General features: G+C 39.6%; 1 long non-coding RNA gene across 2 annotated transcripts in view; it reads left to right on the top strand.

The window, feature by feature from the left end:
* The window catches only part of LOC125933782 (uncharacterized), an 84,541-nt gene that overhangs the window by 9,881 nt on the left and 62,019 nt on the right, over window positions 1-12,641 (top strand). Inside the window, exon 1 of one of the 2 annotated variants that reach the window (XR_007461100.1) lies at window positions 5,150-5,256. The exons of the other annotated variant lie outside the window; for it this stretch is intronic. This is a non-coding gene — a long non-coding RNA (uncharacterized LOC125933782). Of the gene's footprint in view, window positions 1-5,149; window positions 5,257-12,641 lie in introns of those variants that run through there. 2 annotated transcript variants of the gene reach the window in all.

Below are 12,641 nucleotides of genomic sequence, written 5' to 3' on the forward strand. Positions count from 1 at the left end.
CCTTCCTTCCTTCCTTCCTTCCTTCCTTCCTTCCTTCCTTCCTTCCTTCCTTCTTGTTCTTTTCCAGGCTCAACCTGTCCCATATTAAGTCTAACTGCTATAAGTTGACACCCAAGTTATCTTCCAGATTTCTAGGTGTAATGATAGTTTCTTGCATTGGTAGTCCCACTTTCTCATGACAGAATTAGAATTTATTTTCAAACCTTTTGTGGTTAGGGTGCCAAACTGTGACTTAGGTGCTACAGTCAGATGTATATGTGTAGGACTTAGGGAAGGAAGCAACATAAGGAAGTAGCTGTGGGAAGACTGATCTGGGAAGTGATGGCAGAGGCATTTGGTTCTTATGGGACATTTGAGGCAGAGTTTCTGGCATTCAGTCCCTGTGTGTTTAGGACCAAGCAGCTGATGGCAGTGGTGGAGTCTCTCCTGTGACTGCATATTGCTTCTGAGTTGTTTTAAGACGTACGTTATTACAATTAGTTCTCTGGTTTCTCTATAACTTCTGCAAACTAACAAATATTCTTTAATAAATTATTTTTGCTAAAGTGTTATTTGTAATTGCCAATACTGACTGCTATAGGCCTCAAACTGAGTTTTGACATTCTCTCTCAATGAAGTTATACATTTGTATTTGTATGTGTGTGTGCGTGTGTGTGTGTGTGTGCGTGCGCTATAAGCATTAATTTTTAAAAATAGATTTTTTTAAGAAAAGTTTTTGGTTCATAGCAAAACTGAGCCTAAAATAGAGAGTTCCCATATACCCCTTACCCTCACTACATACACAGCCTCCCCTACTGTCAATATTCTGCACCGGAGTCACAATTGATGAGCCTATATTGACATGTTATTATCACCCTAAGACTATAGTTTACATGAGGGTTCATTCTTGATGTTGTATATTCTATGAGTTTTGATAAATATATAGTGAAATGTATGTGTCATTATAGTATTGTATAGAATAGTTTCACTGCCCTAAAAGTCATCTGTTCTCTCTATACTAACTCTTGGCAACTGCTGAACTTTTTGCTGTGTCCATAATTTTGCCTTTTCCAGAATGTCTTATAGTTGGAATCATATAGTGTGTAGCCATTTCAGATTGGCTTCTTTCACTTAGTAATATGAACTTAAGGTTCCTCCTTGTATTTTTTATCATTTCTTTTTATTATGAACAATCCATTACCTGGATGTATCAGGTTTACTTCTCTCTTCACCTAATAAAGGACATCTTGGTTGCTTCCAACTGTTGGAAATTATGAATAAAGATGGTATAATCATGTGTGCAGGTTTTTGTGTGACTGTAAGTTTTCAACTCATTTGGGTAAAATCAAGGAACATAACTGCTGGTTAAAGTATGTTTAGTTTTGTGAGCAACCGCTGAACTATCTTCCACACTGGTGGTACCATTTTGCATTCCCAACAGCAATATGTGAGAGTTCCTGTTGCCACACATCCTCGCCAGCATTTGGGGTTATCAGTGTTGGGATTTTGGCCATTCTCACAGGTACGTGGTGGTATCTTATTGTTTTAATTTGCAATTAACCTAATGATATATGGTGTTGAGCATCTCTTCATAGGCTTATTTTCCTAGAAGAATTAATTTTAAATAATAACTTTGTCATCCTATTTTGGATTGTCTTTATGTCTTATTATGCCGGGAGCCTAAAACAATGGAAATGGCCCAGGGCTTTCTGGAGTTCTGAGAGGCTCTGCCTTGAGTTGATGAAAGAGGGATGAGAAGTGAGGGACAGAGGAAAGTGGACTTAAAGAACAATGAAATGAGCTATTAGATAACAGGGATATTCTTTCCTTTAGCAAAGTTACTTCCAGCTGAAGGAGGAACCAGAGTCTCCCTAGTGTCTGCTGCTTGGCTGTCTTGTGAGTAGGAGAAAAGCTGTAAATTGGCTTTTGTGTGTAGTCACTCCCCTCTGACCTCAGGCCCTAGTGGTCTGAAGTGAATGACTGTCCTTATCATACAGGAAATGCTTTCACCTCGATGAAGATAGTTTCAAAATGTATTGGCCTATTACAAACCTTGCTTCCACCCTTTCTTTCTGAACAATGAGCATCTGCCCATCATAGGGATGATTTTGAGATAAAATGTGATAATGCTGTAATGATGCTTTAAAAATCAAAGTGTTTTACAAATGAAAAATCCTACAGGATAGATTTTCCACTTTGGCTTCTCACTGAGTCACACTCACCTAATTTATGGGACCTTCAGGGTATGGTGTTCTTCTAAGTTTAATGGGAAGATTTATTTGTTTCCCAAACTAATCTTGCTATGAACACCTCATCACTTTCTTTGATAGCAAAATGTACCTTGTGGCTACTTAAGAACATTCTTAATAATGATGAAGGGAAAGTATTATTGAATCACAATTTATTACTTTCCCCAAGAGTTTTCAGTTAGTAATGTTTTTGGGAATTCCGTCTCACCTTAAAGATCTCCCTTGATATTCACCTCTAAAATATGAGGTTGAGGTTTTGATACATTTCTATTTTCGTATGCAGAAAGTAACAGTAATTTTCTTATCTTAAAAAGCCTTCAAGCACTATCTTAAATATCTTGTTGTCTACATGTTATGGTTTTAATTTTAATTTTTTTAATGTTTATTAGTTTTTGAGAGACAGACTGTGAGTGGGGAAGGGGCAGAGAGAGAGAGGGAGACACAGAATCTGAAGCAGGCTCCTAGCTCTGAGCTGTCAGCACAGAGCCGGACACAGTGCTCGAAGTCACTCAGAGAAATCATGACCTGAGCTGAAGTCAGGTGCTTAACCGACTGAGCCACCCAGGCGCTCCTTTGATTTTAGAAAGGTTTCTTTGTGATTTTCTTAGAGAAGTTCTGAAAAATGATTATACTTTAGGGAAAAATGCCTTAAAAAGTGATGAGAATTAGGGGTGCTGAGTTATAGCATTTAAAAAAAATACATATTATTATGGCTAATGTTTATGAGAAGAGGCAGTGATTATGTTTTCATTGAATCGTTAAAGACCAGTAATTGATAACACTTTAAGATTGCGGGAAGGAGTTTTAGTCCACATTTTTATGTGCAAATGCACATAAAATTCTTCCAAGGTTTAACACTAGTCAGACTTCTGATTAATGTGTAAATAAGCAAAGAAACATTGACATCATTCAATTGGATAATTAACCACTGCACAACATAGTGTACAATGCTAGATTCTATAAATTTTGGAAATAATCATTCATCAATCATTCATCAGAGAACTGTTCAGTCTTTCTTCATTTCTGTGGGAGGCTACTTGCCTTTAGAAGGGAGTACTGAGGAACTCAAGTTGAACACATTAAAAAGGATTTTTAGAAAAGGATTTAATTATTATGGTTCTCAAAAATCTTAACACCTTTGTAATTGCTAAATCAACACACATTAAAATTTAATAGCTAGCATTGCAAAATAATCACTTGACATTTAATGGTGGGAAGGGTCATTCAAGGGGTTGTGTCACTAGTAAAATAATAAATGACGTTTTGGGGTAGGAAATAGAGGTAAATATGAAATTCACATGACTCTGTTCTGGGCAGCTAAATCCTATGGAAAATAGAAAACAGAAGAGTAAATGAATTGGGAAAATGTTGGCAAGGCCCCATCTATATTAAATGGACTCAGCAAGCAATGGAGCATTAGTACAAGTTAAAGTAAAATGCCTTTAAACATGTGTACAAGTTGACGTATTTAGAACAGAGCTCAGTGTCTCTACCTCCTCTCATCCTCCAACCAGCTTCTCCTCTTGATTCTCTCAGTGGTTTATATGCTCTCTCACGCATCTAAACTTGAGGTCTGGAAGTAATCTGAGATTCCTCCTTCTTTGTTAACCTTACATTTGGCACAAAGTCTTATCAGTGCTGCCTCCTACATTCATTCCCTTCTCTGACTCCACCAAGTTCATGAAATTACTATAAATGTCACTGCCTTATCACTTGTCACTCCTGTGTTTCACCTAGAAAACATCTACTTGTTTTTCAAAACTTGCCCCAAGGATTACCTTTTTCCATTAAGACTGACTCTGACTCCCCACTGTTCCAGTAAAACAGTGTTTCTTAGCTTTGGTTGCACTTTGGAAACACCTGTGGTGTTTGAAAAAAACAAATCCACTTCCAGATATTCTGATCTGATGGGTTTGGGTGCAGAATTTGAAAATACTCCATGGGTATTTTCGATTCTAAGGGACAGTCCAGGTTGAAAACTACAACAGCAAAGTAATCTCCCCCCTGTGTTGTCTTCTCTACTGTATCTTTTAACAATAGTTCTGAAGACTGATTGATTAAACATCGGTGTCACTGGAGAGCTTTAAAAAATATGGATTGTTGGGGCTCTGGTAGACAGACTCTAAGGCAATCCTCCAATGACCACAACTTCTGATGTTCAAGCTCTCGTAAAAACCCCTCTCCTTGGGTATGGGCTAGGACGTGTGACTAATATTCTGACAAACAGAATATGGCAAAGGCGATAGGATGTCACTATGTGATGACTGATTACATCAGGTAAAATAAGTTTCTTACTAGCAGACTTGCTCTTTTCCCTTTGCTGGCTTTGAAAAACCAGTCTGCCATGTTCTCAGAAGGCTAAGGAGAGGGCCGAGTGGCAGAACTGTGAGCAGCCTTTAGGAGCTAAGAGTGGCCTCCAGTCAATAGCCAATAAGAACCAGGGACCTCAGTGTTACAGCCACAAAGAAATGAACTCTGGTTAACAACATGAAGGAGTTTGGAAATAGATTTACTGCCAGTCATGACACCAGAGGAGAACTGAACCCTTGGTTGAAACCATGGTAACAGCCTTGCAGAGGACCCAGCTAAGCTGTGCCTCGACTTCTGATTTGTAGAAGTAGATAAATATGGTTTTTTTTAAAGCTGCTAAATTGTGATAATTTGTTATGCAGTGTCAGAAACTAATACATGGTCTATTATGCTTTTTCTTTATAACCCACCCTAGCTGAGGTCTCATTTTAAGACGAGATGCTGATTAGATATCCAGATGCTTCTGGAATGACTCAATAGTAGTCATTCTGAAACCCATTAGGTCTAAGCTGTAGGATTCCATAACCTGCTCTTTCACTCCCACAGCCTTTGTGTGAGTGAAATATGCCATTGCTGGGTGCAGTGAGCAAACCCTTGTTTTTTTCAGAAGTACCTGATCTTACAGGTGATGCTTGGTAGGAAATGTGAAGTGACCTGTTGGAGAGGTGGTTCTGAGGACTCAAGGGCCAAGAGATGGCTGACCTGACTGGTGACTCAGGTAAAGAATTACCATTCATCTTTTTTTTTTTTTTTTCTGATGTGAAATCTTCCTGTTGAGACTTAAAGCTGAGGGTGAGGAGGTAGAGTTGAGGGGTCTCTCTCTAGGCGTTCTCCTTCAGGATGCACAGTTGGAACAGATTCCAGGGACCTTCAACACAGCTTTCTGTTGTCAACTGTTTGTCAAAGGTTTGATGGAAATTCAGGGAGGAAGGGAAGGAGATTCTATATGGGGTAAGAGATTACATGATATTGAATTTCAAGGTCCTTTCTGACTCATAAGATTATTTGATTCTAGGATCTGCAGTACTCCTAAAATAATTTTGTGAGAAGGAAGTTTGCATCTAGGTAAATCCAATGGTCATTAGTACTGGTCTATTGATAAGTATGCACTCACTTCTCTTATTCCAGTAATGTCTGAAGTTGGCTGGGCACTTTCTCAGACTTTCTAAATCAATTGCCTGTTAGGGTTCCATTAATGTTGTCCTTGTCCTTATTATTTTAGATTCCTTTTTCTGCAGATTATAAAAAAATGAGGTATTGTCTTACAATAAAATAAATGTATTTCTGGTAATTTATATTTGGTTTTCATGAGTCACCTTATACTTTAGTATATAATTTACTACTTGTAATAGTGAACTTTGTAATGATTATCCTCACTTGAATTTCATATAAAAAAACCCCACAACACAACAACAAGGAATCCATTTTACATTTGAAATGCAGTGAAGAATAAATGCCTTTTTAATAGATTTTCTTTCATCGTATTAGATTCGAGACATTGAACATACTGTGGAAAGCCTAATGAAGAATCTCAGAGGGCTCTTTTCTTTTCATTTCCAGAAGTTAGTAACCTTTTAACACTATCGTATCAAGGATTGCTTGTTGAATATACACTGCAAGTCCATCCTGGATCAAGAAAAAAGTAAAACACAGTTTCGATACTCAAGGAACTTCGGTCTGGTTGAGGAGGAAAGACGTGCACACATGAGACAATAGAACTCAAGGGAACAATTATGCAGAGCACAAATAAGTAGTTCAGGGGAGGCCAGAGAAAAAGCGGCCTGAAGGTTCAAGGAAGATTCTGGAGAAAGAGCCACTCAGCTTGGCTGACAGGGTTGTGAGGAGTAGGTAGGAAAAGGAGAGGGAGGCAAGTGTTGTCCATTGTGGTGGAAACATTAGGGAAGAAGAAAAGCTCAAAGGTATTGTATTAGCTGCCCAGAATTGCTCTGACAACATGCCATAAACTGAGTGGCTTAAAACAATGGAAATTTATCCTTTCATCATTCTGGAGCCCAGAAATTCAAAATCAAGATGGCAGAAGGGCCACGCTGTTCCTGAAGGCTGCAGGGGAGAATTGTTCCATGCCTCTATTCTATCTTTTGATGTTTCTTGCAATGTTTGGTGTTCCTTGGCTTGTAGATGCCTCACCCCAATCTCTGTCTCCATCCTTACACAGAATTCTTCCTGTGTCTTTTCACATGACCTTCCATTTCTGCATGTAGGTCTCTGTAGTTCTTCTTTTCTTACAAGGACAACAGTCACTTTAGAATAAGGGCTCCCTCTACTCCAATACGACCTCATCTTAACCACACTTGCAAAGACTATTTCCAGATAAGGTCTCACAGATTCTGGTGGTTAAGATTTAAAAGTCTTTTTGGGGGGACCCAATTCAATTCATAGCAGCATCTATGGGGGTTGGTTAGAAAGTAGCAGACCAGCCCTGAATGCCAAGCTGAGGTCTTCAGATATAGGCAGTGGGAGTCCCTGAAGAAGTCTGAAGGCCTGTGCATGTTGCAGAAGAGGGTAGCATGCTGAAAGCATAGAGGGATATTAATAATTTCAATGCATTTGAAGAGAGGGAACAAGATGTGGAATAGTGTGTACAGTGCCATAGAGCATACATTTGAAAAGTGATACAGCCTTATATATGTAGAGACTATTTCTGGAAGAATCCCAAATCTAGCCACAGTAGTTTCCTCTGAAAAGAAGAACTTGGCGGGGGAGGGTGCTTGGGTGGCTCAATCAGTTAGTTGGGTGCCAACTTCAGCTCAGGTCATGATCTCAAGGCTCTTGAGTTCGAGCCCCACATCAGGCTCTGTGCTGACAGCTCGGAGCCTGGAGCCTGCTTCAGATTCTGTGTCTTCCTCTCTCTCTGTCCTCCCCTGCTCATGCTCTGTCTGTCTCAAAAATAAATAAACATTAAAAAAAAAAAGAACTTGAGGCCAGGGCCCTTGGAACAGGAGTGGTACTGGAGACTTAATTTTTCCCTATATAATCTATTTCATTGCTTGTTTGCTTGCTTGATTTGAGCTGTGTATATGTATACACTAAGGAACACTGCAAAAAAGTAAAACCGAAAAATAGACGTGAGGCATTTAACTAGGTAATGCAAGCATAAGGTAACTTAAAAAAAGTACTTGCAGTATGGCCATTAGAGAATGAACGTATTCTCCACATTTAAATTTCTTCATGTTGAGTTTTCTAGATCAGACAGTTGTTGCGTATCAAAGGACCAGCCCGCGGTGTCAGCAGGTAGGAATACCCAGTTGGCCTGTTTGACTGTGATGCTCTCCCTACTCCCAGCTGCTTTTTCTGGTGTCCTCATTGCTTTAAATATTGAATTTTATAATTTTTAAAAAAGCTTATTTATTTTGAGAGAGAGAGAGAATGCAGTGGAAGGGCAGGGAGCGAGGGTGAGAGAGAATCCCAAGCAGGGCTCTGCACTGTCAGCATGGAGCCCCATGCGAGGCTCAAACTCGTGAACTGTAAGACCATGACTTGAGCCCAAATCAATAGGTGGATGCTTGGGGCGCCTGGGTGGCTCAGTTGAGCCTCCGACTTTTGATTTTGGCTTAGGTCGTGACCTCACAGTGAGTTCTAGCCCTGTGTTGGGCTCTGTGCTGACAGCCCAGTGCCTGCTTAGGATTCTCTCTCTCCCCTCCCTCTGCACCCGCCCGCCTCCTCCTGCAAATAAATAAATAAATTGAACTAAAAAAAAAGAAGAGTTGGATGCTTGCCTGACCAAACCACCTAGGCACCCCTTTAACTATTTAGTTCTAAAATCTGTGTTTTCTTCCTTGCCTTAAAGTTTAAAGTCACACTCTCTTCCTCATGAAACAGAAGACTAATTGTGCTACCAGTACTGCCAGGAAGTAGGGTGACCTTGTCCCCCATGATAAAGGACTGGGACCATAGAGAACAACAGGACGCATCTATTTCCAGACCTCCGGTGACTTCCAGGGAGACACAGAGGAGGCAGGGCTGAGCTGATGGCCTTTCCTTTTCTGGCAGTGGTGAGGGGGAGAGGCAGACAGGGCGGTGCCGAGGAGGCCGTGCACAGAAGCCTGGCTCAGAGAAGCGTCCCCCCAGAAATCTCGCCTGCCCAGGGAGGGAGGTGAAAACTGCCATTCCCGCTATGCCTTCAGTCATTCCCTTTGCCTCCAGGCTGCTACCTTCAAAAGGACGGGCATTAATAATTATGGCGACTAGTTTCCCCAGATGAGGCATCCTTGTCATTTCATGAGGGTTTTCCAGAACATTGCTCTCAAACCTCCCAACAACATGATACTGCAGAAACCGAATTCTTGGCCTTTGTGATCACAATGGCAGCACTTGAAATTGGGGAAGTGAAAAGCAGGCAGAAAATTTGCTTGGTTTTTAACTCCTTCAATTTAAAGAGGCTCAGAGTGCATTGAGCAGAGTACCCCCTGCTCTTGTTTTGTGGGTCTCTCTGGGCATCCAGAGCTTTGGAGAGGCGCCGAGACGGAAAGCCTGGGGTTAATCAATTAAATTCAACATGCCTGCTGAGTACCAGTCATCAGCCAGGTAGTGGGGAAGATAAATAAGGCACGATTCTCAGTCTCTGGCGGGAAAGACAGACCTATTAAAAAATTCAGCTCCACAATCCGTTATGGACATTTCTGAAACCCCCAAACCTCACGAAATTGAATTCTTTTTTCCATAATCCATCTGGCAGCAAAACTTGAACTGATGTGAGTCTATTTATCTATATCCTTTATTTATACTATTTAGTGTGACTCTTCATGTGTTTTGCTTAAAAAAAATTAATGAGATGTTGCCCCAGACCCCGCTGGAGATGTTATACAATGTTGTTGATTATGCACCAGATTTCCTTCCTAAAATCCCCAAAATTCAGACTATGAGAACACATGTGGCACCAAGGGGCTGGTTATTAGAGTCTGGGGACCTGTGATTGTTAAATGCTTCTCTCTGTGGAGGAGAGCCTTCTTTCTCTGGCACCTGATATTTCCTAGGATGAGGACTCAGGCTACATTGTTTCTGCTTAGTGCAAAGAACTTTTGTAAATAGCTACCTCAACCTGGCTTTCCCTGGAGCTTGGGGTTTTCCATCTTTCCAGTGGAGATCCTATAGTTTCCTTAGGCTTTTTGAATAAATAATTTTCCTTCTCCACTGTTAAGTGTTGCCTTGCCAAGGACTTATTCCTGCTTCCTATTACAGAGATTAATTCTTCCCAAATTTCTCCTTGTAGATATTGGTTAATCCTGGTGCAGTTTGGTTGCTTTTTTCAGGGCTCTAATTAGTCTGTGTCCTACTTAAGTGCAGGGGACGCCATTTGAAATAATAGGCATAGGGCCACCCAGGAGTCTGACTCCAAAGCAGGGAGATTCCCTTCTGTGGTCTTAATGTAAGTGTTTTATTTTAATTTTATTTATTTTGTTATTTTTAGGTATCTTATTCCATTTTATTTTACTCACAATGTATTCCTTCTTCTCCTTAGGTAAAAATAAATTTATACAACTAATTTTTTAAAAATTTAAATCTAAGTTAGTTAGCATATAGTGTAATAATGATTTCAGGAGCAGAATTCAGTCATTCATCACTTACATATAACACCCCGTGCTCATCCCAACAAGTGTCCTCCTTAACGCCCATCCCCCATTTAGCCCATCCCCCACATCCAACACCTCCCCAGCAACCCTCAGTTTGTTCTCTGTATTTAAGAGTCTCTTATGGTCTGTCTCCCTCTCTGTTTTTATATTATTTTTGCTTCCCTTCCCTTATGTTCGTTTGTTTTGTATCTTAAATTCCATATATGAGTGAAATCATATGGTATTTGTTAGAAGTGTTTGTAAATAGAGTTGACCCCTTATTCTCTCATCCCTGGCCACAATTTCTTCCCATAGATGAGCATTAGCTTGTTTACAGTTTGACCTTAACAAGTGCCAGGTTCTCTTCCTTTGAGAATATGAGCTCACATCTGCCCTTCTGGGCAGTCAGTTGGCTCACTTGAGAGGGACAGAATGACATGAGTGGTCCTCGTTCCTGTGAACTTTGAGGCCAGGGGCGGGGGTAGAGCCCTACTGCGTCTTTGACATCTGAGATATAAATCACTCACTGGAGGGAATGGTAGCTTCTTCAGGGGGCTTGAGGAGGCTTTTTAGAGGTCTGCAGCATTGAATTCAGATACTTCTGTGTGGTAGACACTTGCCTGGACCAGAGGAGGACACAGGACCTATGCAGTAGGTCCTACATGGACTCACCATATGAGAATCAAAGAGAAAGGTCGGAAGGCTTTAGTTTTCTAAGAAACATCCAGGAATGAAAAACTAGTATTCAGAGCAGCGAATACATTTGTAATATTTTTTGTTAGCATTGTCTGTTTCCGACCCACAATACTTAGGAGGAAAGCTGGCAAAAAGAAAAGCTAGTGTGATTATTTTGAGGGATAGCATTTGAGAATTCTTTTTACTATTTGAAATCTTCCCTTTTTTCCCATTAGAAAAATTTGCCCCCACATGCAATTCTTTGTAGAAAATTTAGAAAATATGGCCTACTTATAGAAGAAAAGAAAAATTCCATTATCTTGCTGCCTAGAAATGACCATTTTTAATCATTCCGGTATATGCCCTTAATGACTCTTTTCTAAGCCTATTTAAAAACCTCAGAGGATTGATATATTTGTAGGCATATAGTGTATGTCTGTGCGTGAAGCATACGGACTGATCAACAATTTTGTAATGGCTTTTTGAAAATACATCAATTCATCTCTTTGTGTTTCACTAAGTTTACTCAAATTCCATCATTTTATTCTGATTCTAGTCCTAAAGAAGGGCCTAAAAAATGGAGTGGATGGTAGTGGTTCTGGAGAGGTGCAGTGTCAAAGAAAAACTGCACTCAACAAAGGTACAGGCAAGGAAGACTATATTCAAGACTATAGCAATAGGGGAGAGAGATTGAAAGCAATTCCATTCAAACCGAAGATGGGACTTTTTATGTATGTGTGTGTGTATGTATGTATTTATGAAGTAAAGTTAACATACAGTCCTATATTAGTTTTAGGTGTGTATAACATATTGATTCAACAATTTTATACACTGCTCAGTGCTCACCATGATAAATATAGTCACCATACAATGTTATTGACCATACATTATTGACTATATTCCCTATGCTGTAGTTTTCATCTCAATTTATTTTATATCGGTTTTGCCCCCCTGCCCACCTCCCCTATGGCAACCACCAATTTGTTCTCTGTATTTAAAAGTCTGTTTGTTCATTCATTTGTGTTTTAGATTCTACATATAAGTGAAATCATATGGCATTTATCTTTGATTTATTTCATTTAGCATAATACCATCTAGGTCCATCCATGTTGTCACAAATGGCAAGATCTCATTCTTTTTTATGGCTGAGCAATATTCCACTATATATATTATACACACACACACACACACACACACACACACACACACACACACATGACCTCTTCTTTATTCATCTATCAGTGGACACTTGGGTTACATCCATATCTTGGCTATGATAAATAATGCTGCAATAAACATAGGGATGCATATATCCCTTTGAATTAGTGTTTTTCTTTTCTTTCAGTAGATACCCAGTAGTGGAATTATTGGATTGTATGGTATTTTTATTTTTAAGTTTTTGAGGAGACTCCATACTGTCTTCCACAGTGGTTGCACCAATTTACATTCCCACCAACAGTGCACATGTGTTCCCTTTTCCCTACATCCTCACCAACACTTGCTATTTTTTACTTGTTTTTTGATACTGCGCATTCTGAGGTGTAGGGTAATATCTCCTATGGTTTTGATTTGCATTTCTCTGATGATGAGTGATGTTGAGCATCTTGTCATGTGCCTGTTGGCCATCAGTATTGTCTTCTTTGGAAAAATGTCTGTTCAGGTCTTCTGCCATGTTTTAATCAGAGTGTTTGGTTTTTTGATTCTTTAGAGATTTTAGATTGTTAGCCTCTTATTGGATATATGATTTGCAAATATCTTTTCCCATTCAGTAGGTTCCCTTTTCATTTTGTTGATGGTTTCCTTAAATGTGCAAAAGTTTTTTATTTTAATATAGCCCCAACAGTTTATTTTTGCTTTT

Source organism: Panthera uncia (genome assembly GCF_023721935.1).
Source record: "Panthera uncia isolate 11264 chromosome A1 unlocalized genomic scaffold, Puncia_PCG_1.0 HiC_scaffold_16, whole genome shotgun sequence".
NCBI classification, from domain to species: Eukaryota; Metazoa; Chordata; class Mammalia; order Carnivora; family Felidae; genus Panthera; species Panthera uncia.